Source organism: Argopecten irradians, chromosome 15 (assembly GCF_041381155.1).
Source record: "Argopecten irradians isolate NY chromosome 15, Ai_NY, whole genome shotgun sequence".
NCBI lineage: Eukaryota > Metazoa > Mollusca > Bivalvia > Pectinida > Pectinidae > Argopecten > Argopecten irradians.
In genome coordinates, this window is record NC_091148.1 from 2,407,095 (window position 1) to 2,416,985 (window position 9,891).

At 33.5% G+C, this 9,891-nt stretch overlaps 2 long non-coding RNA genes across 2 annotated transcripts; one reads left to right on the forward strand and one right to left on the reverse strand.

Moving 5' to 3' along the window:
- Positions 1 to 4,616: 4,616 nt before the first annotated feature.
- Positions 4,617 to 6,849, reverse strand: LOC138309305 (uncharacterized). The gene is made up of 3 exons (XR_011206237.1): positions 6,594 to 6,849; positions 5,324 to 5,434; positions 4,617 to 4,757 (listed from the first exon to the last, which is right to left on the reverse strand). It is a non-coding gene; the product is annotated as an uncharacterized lncRNA (long non-coding RNA).
- Positions 6,850 to 7,066: 217 nt separating this feature from the next.
- On the forward strand, positions 7,067 to 8,845 carry LOC138309306 (uncharacterized). Its single transcript, XR_011206238.1, has 2 exons — positions 7,067 to 7,205; positions 8,060 to 8,845. It is a non-coding gene; the product is annotated as an uncharacterized lncRNA (long non-coding RNA).
- The last annotated feature ends 1,046 nt before the right edge of the window (positions 8,846 to 9,891 follow it).

Sequence of the window (9,891 nt, forward strand, 5' to 3'; positions counted from 1 at the left end):
AAATGACGAGTGATGACTGATATTTTACAGTGACAAGTGATGACTAGATTTTACAATGACAAGTGATGACTGAGATTTTACAGTGACAAAGAAGGCGTTTTCAATCTCTATGTATATATTATGTTTCTGATATAAGTGCCGCGGTGGCCGAGTGGTTAAGATGTCCCGACATATAACCACAAGCCCTCCACCTCTGGGATGCTTGTTCGAATCCCATGTGGGGCAGTTGCCAGGTACTGACCGCTTGACGGTGTTTTTTCTCCGGGTACTCCGGCTTTCCTCCACCAACAAACCTGGCTCGTCCTTACATGACCCTGGCTGTTAATAGGACGTAAAAATAAAGAAACAAAAAAAAATGTTTCTGATATAACGTACTGTGATTTTAATCCCCGTCAAGGTGTCTATCATCCTCAATACTCCAGGGGTTACCATAACTGACGTTATATCCACCCCTGGACTATCTCATAGTAAATCTGAAGGCAGTTCAGAAGAAAATATCTGACCAATCACTGCAAAAATTTCCTTTGAAGACTACAGAGAGAGCAACGCATAACTTCAAAGCCACACAGTTAACCACGATGTACTATTATACAGCGCTTTTGATATATATCAAAAGGCTAAATTATCTGTTCTATTCTGTTGCCTCCAGTTTTACTATGAGATAGTCCAGGGGTGTAGAAATCATATGTGATCGTAACCCCTGGAGTATCGAGGATGGGTGTCTATAAGATGTTTATGTGTTTAATCAACTTATAAACCATTGGTTCTCAGAGGTTTGTTTTATCAATGTATCACCATGTCCTTTATAATTACCACCCAATTAAATAAGAAACATTAATCATTAACAATAATTAATTATAAAACTATACAATTATTGATTTATCACATATCATAAGGATATAGGCTACATCTCATCACGTGTTGTTATATTAACTAATATATACATGCAGGCATTTATGTGTGACATACGTCACATAGTGACCATCCTCGATACTCCAGGGCTTCCGATCACTTACGATCTCTACACCCCTGGACTATCTCATAGTGAAATTGAAGGCAGCTCAGTGGAAAACATTTGACCAATCACCGGCAAGCAAATATTTCATTTGAAGACTACAGAGAGATCGACGCCTAACATCAAAGCCACAGAGTCAACCACAGTGTACCGTTATACGGCTCTTTTGATGTACATCAAATGACTAAATTACCTGTTTTATTATGTTGCCTCCAATTTTACTATGAGATAGTCCAGAGGTGTAGAGATCGTAAGTGATCGGAACCCCTGGAATATCGAGGATGCATAGTGACATGAAAGTGATTCTCATAGTTCTGCATGCCAATTGTTTTGTCAGTGTCAATGAATAGGAAGAAGTGATTTGATTGGTCAGATGGAATGGTGACCAGATCATGACCCCAAATGGGTTAATTGATGTGATATCCTCTAAAATTACTGTATACCAAGTGGGAATAGTGATATGTAGTGTAAGATATGTCTCCTCTTTGGATAAATAGACGATTTTGTGTTATGGTTTCATGGACTGCATTCTATCGGGGTCACATTCCTTCTTTTCATATTGTTAGTAGCTGAGTGAAATAAAGGGAAGTAACTCTGATAGACCAGGTTCTCATTTGACACAAAGGGTGACCTATATAGTCATCTTGCTTTGTCTGTGGTTGAGTGACATTCTATAGTGTTATTTTTTATTCATTGACAAACAAATTCTTAATATACGCGGAAAAGTTTAGGTTAATGACAACTTTTACTGAAGAGTTTCCCTAAATTGTTGGTCACAAAAAGGTGAACATTTTCAGTTTTTTTTATTTATTTTTGAACATTCCAGCTTTACAATGATTGTAAGACAAATTAAGACACAGCTTTGGCTGTATAGTACTGAAGTTTTAATTATGATTATTTTTGTTCCCAAGTCATCTTTTATGATTTTGGATCTTTTAAGGAATCTAATCTTTTTCCTTTAATAAAAATTTTTGCTTGATTACATCAACTACTTAGGGTTCTTATGTATTTATTTTTACTTGTCAATCAATTACTTATTTGATTTACTTCATTTCACCCAATGTCCAATATTTATTATTTAAAATGGGATTGATTTAGTGCACATTGCAGGGGTCGAAATAGCTGCCATACACATCAAGCGGGCAAATATACCTGCGCACAATAGATGTAAACAAACATAGATGTAGACGAACACATTGTGTTAGTGTTATTTTGGACTGAAGAAGGCCCTATAGTGGCTTAACCCCTTAACTCCCAAGAATTTTTAGCAGAGTTTCCGAAAATCCGACATTTTCTTTCAAAGTGATTTTTCACCCTTTTGCATCAACAATTTTGGTAATCAACCCATATATATTTAAAAACTTTAGATCACAACCTTTTCAAATTTTGTTAGAAAAATAATGTTTTCACATTAATTATGTTACCATGGCAACCGAAACTTTGGAATCTGACAAAAAAGTTAAAGTTTCCTACATTTATCACTCTTAAGATAACGAAAGTTATTTAAATGTCCATTTATCAACCTGATCATCAAGTATATTATTGCAGAAGGGTTGAAAATTTTATTGAATGCCATAATTTTCAATTTAATTTTGAATGTTACCATGGAAACCAACAACATTTAAAACCGAAGATTTTTGAAAATGTTAAAATTAGTGTTTTACCTGTCTTGCTTCAACTACAGAAAGTTTAATTTATATATCAGGCTTAGTAATCTTTAAACTTTCATATTAATTTCAAAAGAGGACGTGGCCAGAATGAGTATCAAATCATTATTTTTTGCGTAAAAATGTTACCATGGCAACCAAAATATAAACTACGAAAAAATGTAGTTTTGCGCTGATAGATCCATTTCCATGGGTGTCAGTCGAATAACACATAGAAAAAAATGTATTGTGTTGCAAAATTGTTTGTTTGACATGTTACTGTTTACAACATTAAATATTTATATTCATACTCAGATCAATTCATTTTTTTGGAACGCCAACAATCACCAGTATAACATTATTTCATATCAATCATTTCCTTTGTCATCGTAGCAAGACGACTTACAAATAGGTATGCGTGTGTTCTCCCAAATCAAGATGTTTAGATAAGATGTCTAAATATATATGTACTCAGCGAAAAAATGCAATGCAAGACATACGTATACTGCAGTAATTTTAAGTTAACAAGGCAACTATTTATCCATTTATATAGTGTCAGTTTCTTTAATTTATCCACACAAAAGTATCAATATCCATCAACAAAATAAATCAATTCAGAGTAAAAGACAAGTAGACAAGTGTGCTTTCATGGACAAAAATTGTGTATTTTACTTTTACATGCACTCATGATAATTTGCATGTACATATCTTATATTGATAGAAAAAAAACATCTCTATTCATCATTTATTATCTGTGTGTTCTATGTCCGGTCCTATATTGCTTCATAACCAAAAAGACAAGTTTATATGGTAGGAACCCCCACTTTCCCCCAAATATACATGCATGCATTTACAAACAAAATGCAGCGTGCATATTCGTGTGTATATGTGTGATATACTTTGCCATTATTGTAGACACCATGTAATACACATACTTGTGTATTATGTCTTTATATGTACCATATTATAGATACATTGCATGCAGTGTCTACAAACATGTATCTTTACCATATTACATTGTATACATTGTCTACAAACAAGTATGTGTTATGTCTTTACCTTATTGTATATACACTGCAGTGTCTATACATGTATATGTTTTATGCATTGACCTTATTGTATATACACTGCAGTGTCTACATACATGTATATGTATTGACCATACAGCAGTATCTACATGTAAATGTATATTGTATGTTTTATGTCTTATTTAGATTGTAGATACACTTAACATGTATGTTTTATGTACTGTCAATATTGTAGATACACTGCAGTATCTATACAAGTATGTTTTATGTATAGTCCATATTGTAGATACACTGCAGTGTCTATACATCTATGTGTTATGTCTTGACAATATTGTAGATATGTGTACACTGCAGTGTCTATACATGTATATTTTATGTCTTGACCATATTGCAGTATCAACATTACTACATATACATGTCCATTGTAATTTTATAAGACAGGAGCCCCCATCCACTAAATCCCCATATACATGTATACAAATGTACATACATGTACTGTGATATGTCTTGTTTAGTTTGTAGACACTGCACCGTATATATATGTCTTGTCCATTTCATAGATACACTGCTGTATTTACAAACATATACATGTACATGTATGTTGTCTTGATCATATTGCAGATATATATATATATATATATTTATATGTGGCGTCTACCACAGGCCTTAGACACCTCTTTTTACGGCAATACTGTATTACACAGTATGAGGTGTCCGTATATCTATACATGCACATGTGTGTTGTGACTTGTCAGAATTGTAGACACATACATATATCTTGTATCTTTGGTTGCATTATTTATGTATAGAATATCCATGTGCATGTATCTATATATTGTGTCTGTCATGTTTTTGTTTTTTTTAACACAGTAACTTGTAAAAGTTCACAACTGTATGAATTAAATCAGAAAGAACTCAAAAGTCAGATACAGGTATGGTATTTTTAATAATGCAGATTGGAAAATGGTGATGAACTGGCTGAGTTTCAGTTTCATAACCGGAGTTTGGTTATCTTCCTAAGGTTGTCACCCACTGATGTCCATATACATGTAGTCCAAACTGATGTACCTGTAAGTTTCAATAAAACAAACATTGTAAAAAACACCCAGAATCATAAAATCATTTGAATGGCAGTCCCTGGTTGTACAAACATCAAATGAAATGTATGGTACACTCTAAGTAACTAAGTATAAATACATGTGTACACATGTTATATGTATGTAATTAAATACTTTTTTTTTTTTTTTTAAATCTTGCTCATATTGAATACACTACAGCTTAGAAAGTTACACTTAAAAATAGATCTTAGACTGATAAAGATAAAAACTTTTGGTATAAATTCCAAGGTGTGATAATGAATATAAGAAATGGTGAAAACACCTTTTTATATATATATAAAAAAAAAATTATCCAAAATAAGTTTCCACCCCCCCCCCCCCCCCCCCCCCCTTTAAAAAAAAAACAAAAAACTCTTGACACAGGGACCTGGCACGGATTGTTTTTACCCAACAGACAGAGTATACATATTTATGATACTATAATTTATATATGTATACTGTTGGTTAAAAAATTCGTGCCAGGTCCCTGTGATCCATTTCTGATTAATTGAAGTTAACAAACATGTTTACTCTTACCTTTGCAGTAATACAATCTAGCAGATTTCTCAAAGTTTCACTAATCTTCCATTAAAACTTCTGGTTGGCAGTATATTTCAATAACTGATCATAACAGGTAAGAAAAAAATCCTGAAAAGAAGATGAAATATTCATGTCAGATTTGATTTTTTTTTTTTACATTACTCTCATTTCAAAAGGCTTGGACATATTAGAGACTGAAAAACAAAATACAGTATGAATAATCTTATTCAGCTATTGCAGATACATTGGTGTTTTTAATCTGGTCAGGTATTCCATCCATATATATAAAGTCCAGGTACAGAATCTCTTAAAATGTTTAAAATTAGAAATAAAATCACCATTCCAGTTTCCATCTGGATAGCAAGACTATTCTGGTTCCAATGACTCTAGATCTATTGCCAGACTAAGTGAAGTGACATATATCATACTATAGAATGTCTATTATGTGGTGTTAGAGTTGGAAGAAACTCTGGTTACTCTGAGCATCAGGTGCAGATTACATGTATTTTTATTTTATCTTTTTCTTCACAATTTAACTAATGTAATATAATATGTTTGTCTTGTACATAAATCCTCTGGGTATCAATTTCTGGTATTCTATAGTAAATAATGAAGAGATAGATCATTGGAGTACATGTTTGTAAACCTTGAACTGAGGGATTGATCAACTGCGAATTTGAATACCGTCTAAAAAATATATACATGGTCCATGTACACAGTACTTACTTATATACATCTTACCAGTTATACATAAAATATCACTGAAACCATATACAATTGTGTATATGCACTGTATATCTACTACTTAATTATTTATATTTGTTGTATATTCCATTTTAGAACAAAATCTGACATGACATAAATGTTCATGTATTGCTTGAATTTGGACAAAGACATGTTAAACATATGCATGTTAACACCATTTTAGCAACTTGAATGTGCAGTAACACTATACATTGTACACCTACATGTAGGGGTGGAAATAGATTGTGACCTGTGACAACATATATATCTTGTATATTGATCAAATAATGTTCTAAATCTGTAGAATTTATTTGTAAAATAACAGAGCATTTTCATTCATGTAATAATTACTCACACAAACCCATACAAACAGATGTTATGCTATTCCAATAGGCCCACAGACACAAAGTGTGTGTGTGTGATGGGGGGGGGGGGTACCTACAATGTACACATGTATATTTATAATACAAAACATGATAATGTATTTTGTATATTTTGTATAGAGAAATTCAAATATACTTACTCAACATAAATGTGCCTTGGAATCCTTGGTGCAGTTACAGTATAATTCAGCTGTCAATGTATGTTCATAACAACTGTTATGTAGGCTTGTATCATCAATAACGTTGATATCACTTCAAAGTTTGTTTGCTGAATATCATAATCAGAAGGTTGGTCATGTTGTTTTGGTAACTATTTAGGTAAAATGTCCACATACATGTAGGCCTACGTCTGCACATGGCCGTGTTGTAAATCGAAAGTGGCTGTCCCGGTCAGGAAATACCCTACTACTATAAATAGATATCGCTGTCGTCAGCATCATATAATTCTTGTTCTTCGTCAAATATCAAACAATGTTTCAAAACTCGTTATTCTAATGATAAATTGAATATGTTTCTTGTGTGAATTTTATCTTATATTTATATCGTTTGAGAAAATCAACTCAGAATCGATGCCCATCTTCATCGCACAGGTGCTTGTTTTGTACCGATGACGTCAACATATTAGAAATTGTACCGGACCGTGATTTCCGTCGAAACTACTAGCTGATTTGTAGAAACAATAGAAAACTTATTTCGGCATGTAATGAATTACAAATTTGTGTATTTTGACCAGTGGTTTCTCGGCTTTCTTGGTATGTATGGTAAATAAATATTTTGTTTATTTTGTATTAGGATTTTGTCGAAGTTTACTGTGTAGTACACATGGTACTTATTACATGTAAATGCTACGAGAAAAAAATAATGTTAGAACGGATTTCTTTCAATAAAATTAGTCACACATAAAATTGACATTATTAACTACAAAATCCGTGAAATACAAGTATTATTTCTTGCTACTTGTTGCATAATTCGAGATGCAATGTCGGATCTCCGCTCCGGCGGTTACGCCGTCTGACACACGACGTCAACAATTTCAAAATGCTCGGAATTAAGTTGGCATGAATTTTTAACTCATTGAAAGAGAAAAAAGACGATGCCAAATAATTTTTTTCTCAGAACAATAGTTGTCGGCTGTTATCTGTAGTTTTACAGGATGTAAACAGTATCCCGATAGCTCAACAAATAAGGGAGATATTGCGATTTTTCTAACACCGACACGAAAATGCGTAGAAATGCGTAGTTGGGAGTTAAGGGGTTAAACCTTTCATTTGTATATTATTTGTTAATAATCACACTTTTTCTAGAATTGGGTAGTGTTATATGGCCAGCCGAGTTATAGACCTTGACACAGTATTACATACCTATATATCGGGAGAAAAATGTCTGGTTAAACAGTGTAGTTGTGTTTAGGATACCTGGTGCTAGATCTGTGTACATTTCTGTTGTTTTGTTCAGTAATGCCGTATTTAAAGCCGGCCAGTAAGCTTACCTCTCATTTCAGTTCAGTATACACTTATTTATTGATATTCATCTTTCTAATTCATATTTTGTTTTATTATATGACTGGTGCTTTTGCTGTAATTTGATTGGCCAAAACGTTTCTCAGAAGTATTCATCAACTGCGATATCAACCCCGAAATAGGCGGCAAAAAGCATGCGAGGTTACTGGAGGCAGTCCAGATACCTCTCGCGAGTCCAGTAACCTGTGTCAAAAATAGATCGAGGAAAACTCCCTTGAGATGTGATGTCATTATCACTTTTGACGTCGATTCGTACCCAAATATAGCGTAACAGGAGTTTCCCTCATTCAATGACGTCAGATTAATCTGTTGTGACGTCATTATACATAGTCGGCAACATATATGGCGGAAGGCAGAAAGTTTACTGTGATCAACAGTGATCAACTACAAACTTCAATTTATGGAAAACGATCAAGAATGCCAGACGGGCTGCAGTTGATACAATATTCCGGTTCTACCAGTCTACACCGTTTGCAAGAAGCATTTGGATATTTACCATATACTGTACATGTAATTGTTAGACTTCTACTTTTGTAAAAAAGAACATTTAAATATCATCCTGTTTATTGTAGTAATTAAGGTCTTTTTGAAGACCCGGTTAATATCTTGTAAATTTCATATAATAAAACAGTTATCGACCTATTTTCGGGTGGATACAGTGATTTATCAACCCTCGAAAATGATATAACCCTCGGCCTCTGGCCTCGGGATATATCACTTACTCGGGTTGATAACTCACCGTATCCACCTGAAAATAGGTCGATAATTGTATAATCTATTAAATTAATATTTTAACGTATATGTGGATAAAGACAATGTATATGCGACATTCCTGTGTCATGTGAAGCAAATAAAAGAAAATTTGGTGAAAATTGATGTGTTGACTTTTATCTATAAACCAAATAAACTTAGAACTCAAACTACTGACGATGCAACCTTAATTTATTCCATATTTGCATATTACAGAGTTATCTGCCCTTGCGGGTAGGTATTGATTGTGACATCATGTGTTTGCGAGTGTAACGTCATACATTTTGGAGAAAACGACGTGAACTACGCTCACAAAATAATGACGTAACAATCGATACCTATCCGCAAGGGAGCTAACTCTGTAATATGCAAAGATGGAATATGTATCAAGCAAAGGAGCTAATGATGAATGACTGCACACCGTTACACCCAGAAAACAATCTCAAGAAAGTAGTTGTTCCAAGAAAAATCTCGATGGATCTTGAGGCACGGTAACATATTTCTCCTGTCACAACAATGATCACAGTGGTCAAACTACAACTATATAAAACTCCAGAAATAACAATCGCCGAAGTAAGAGATTATAAATGAGGTTTTAGGGTACATGTACTGGTATTGATTGTATATCTACAAAATTTTAACATTAGTCGAAACAGATTCAGTTGTTTTGTCTTTAATATTTGCAACCAACTAATATGATAAAATAATAATTTTTGTATACATCTCTGTATATCCTGTAATCTGCCACTAATCCCTTTGCACTTACATTCAAATTTTTTAAATTCTATACAATTCTAGACAATTGTAGGTTTTGATCACAGGCTACTGTAGTACATAAATTAGCGAGATAACCGCACTTATTTTATCTATTTACTATCATGTAATTATAAGCATTGTCTTCATTTTTTGTATCATAGGTCTTCAGTAGTAAAAAAAAAACAGGTGAGCGATACAGGCCCTCTGGGCCTCTGTTTATCATGGGTTGGTCTTCAGAGAGGCCTTTATCATTTTACATTCATCTTTGTAACAATGATAATATGTCACAAAACATGCCTGTAATCGTAACTAGGTCACTTTATCAAGAAGATCTCTCATTTCGGCGATCACTATTTCTGGTATTCATACAGAACAGACCGACCACTGTCATACTTTATAATACACCGTATTT